We start from the raw sequence: 2,256 nt of genomic DNA, 5'->3' as shown, positions 1-2,256 counted from the left end.
AAAGATCAGCAAGATGTGAGACCAGCAAGCATTGCACAGATAGCTCTAAAAGCAAGCCTAGCTCAGCCTCTGTCACTGTCTGTAGAGTTCTATTTATGTCCCTCTGAACATCGTTTGTCCTCCATGGGTCTTGCCTCAGCATGTGGGTCTGTCTCAGCTAACATCCCTCTGCCAATCAGTCTGAATCCTCTGAAGCAGAAACTGTGCAGCATACCATGAGAAGATATTTGTGTGTCTTCTCTCTATGGTGTCCTGACAAATGCAGCTCAACTTTAAAATGTAAGACAGACTAATACAAGTGTGATGTTAGCAAAGAATCCTTCATCACATGTCCTTTCATGTGTTTGTTTTAGCAGAACATCTCTTCTCTTGTGTCTGCTCCTTCATGAGTCTGCCTTAGCCTTTCACCTGTGTCCACTTCAGGGAAACACTCCTTCATGTGTTGACCCCAGCAAAACACCATCTAACACAATGGACTTTCCAAAGAACCCTTAAGTTTCCACCCCAGAGTGTTAGGCTCCTAATCATTCAGATGTTCATGGATTGGAGCACTGATTGAAGAGATATAGCCTCTCTTCTCTGCCACCTACTGATGCACATGTGATGCAGCCACACCTGCAATTCCTCTAGGGGCAGGTGCTAATATTTTCATGGTTACATAAATATTTAGAAACTCCTGACTTAACTTTTCTCTATGATAAAATAATGAAGATCGTATAATATAAATTTCCTGCCAAATTCTACTTTTTGGCATATCATCTTGGAAGCTATAGTGCCCTTTTATAAATTTGATGTAAAATACATGACTCTAAACATACTTTAATGTCAAATGACCATTGGATGATCTAGCTAGTGTTTTTTATGTGTATGAATGTTTGCCTGTGTGTATGACAGAGAGAGACAGAGAGAGACAGAGAGAGAGAGAGAGAGAGAGAGAGAGAGAGAGAGAGAGAGAGAGAGAGAAAGTGTTACCATGTGCTTACCTGATGTCCAGAGAAGCCAGAAGAGAGTATTAAAGCCCTAGGAATTGGATCTACAGATGGCTATAAGCCACATGTTTGAGCTGAGTTTCAAATCTAGTCCTTAGAAGAATGGCAGTGCTCTTAACCACTGAGCCATCACTACAGCCCTTCTACCCAGATATAGATAATGATTAGAGGCAAAGAACAGCCTTGACTTTAACAAATTTGATCATTTATGGAATTTTTTTCAAGGGAGAATATTTTAAGTTATATAATACCCAATATTTTATCATTGTTTGGCTGGATAGGCAAAGGACCTAGGATAGAACCAGAAACCCTGTCTCGAAAAACCAAAAAAAAAAAAAAAAAAAAAAAATCAAGAACCAAATATGACTCATAAAAAGTCAATGAAATGATTCGTAGTAATATTCTGCTATACATTTCGATTGGTATCTAGCCCGAGTCATTATCATAGGTACTTTCTCCAGCAACTGAAGGGAGCAGATGCAGAGACCTAATGTTTAAGTGGAACTTAAGGACCTTCACAGAAAAAGGGGAAGGAAGGATTGTAGGAGCCAGGGGTTCAAGGACACTACAAGAACTAAGAATCAGCTAAGCAGGGCTCATAGGGGCTCACAAGACTGATTCAACAATCATGGATCCTACATTTTTCTAGGTAGGTTCTCTGTTTAAATATTATGGTTGTGTAGCTTGGTGTTCTTTTTTTTTTTTTTGGTTTTTTCGAGACAGGGTTTCTCTGTGTAGCCCTGGCTGTCCTGGCACTCACTTTGTAGACCAGGCTGGCCTCGAACTCAGAAATCCGCCTGCCTCTGCCTCCCGAGTGCTGGGACTAAAGGCGTGCGCCACCACGCCCGGCAAGCTTGGTGTTCTTAAGGGGCTCCTAACAGTGGGAGCAGTAGGTATCTCTGACTCTTTTGCCTGATTTTAAGATCTTTCTCTACCAGGTTGCATTGACCTTATTGTATCTTGTTATGCCATATTAAGTTGATATCCCTAGGAGAACTGCTCTTTTATGAAGGGAAAGGGGGAAGGGAGATCTGGGGAAGAAGGGATGAGGTAGAAGGAGTAGGGGAAGTGTAGGGAATGGAAACTGTGGTTGGGATGCAATGTATGAAAGAATAACTTGAGAGAGAATAATTCAGACACCCTTATTCTAAATCATATAATTTATTTCTCATTTCCTTAAAATCCAAAAGTCTGACTGTAAGTTTCTCTGCCTGATTTTTTTTAATGTGTAAGGAAGATGTGCATGGAATACAGGCATCCTTAGACA

At 40.8% G+C, this 2,256-nt stretch overlaps 1 non-coding gene across 1 annotated transcript; it reads right to left on the bottom strand.

Moving 5' to 3' along the window:
- Positions 1 to 508: 508 nt before the first annotated feature.
- On the bottom strand, positions 509 to 637 carry LOC115032467. The gene has a single exon (XR_003838141.1). It is a non-coding gene; the product is annotated as a small nucleolar RNA SNORA17 (small nucleolar RNA).
- Between the last annotated feature and the right edge of the window lie 1,619 nt (positions 638 to 2,256).

Source organism: Mus caroli, chromosome 1 (assembly GCF_900094665.2).
Source record: "Mus caroli chromosome 1, CAROLI_EIJ_v1.1, whole genome shotgun sequence".
NCBI classification, from domain to species: domain Eukaryota; kingdom Metazoa; phylum Chordata; class Mammalia; order Rodentia; family Muridae; genus Mus; species Mus caroli.
Note: the sequence above shows the minus strand (reverse complement) of the source record. Positions and strands in the feature narration are given on the sequence as shown.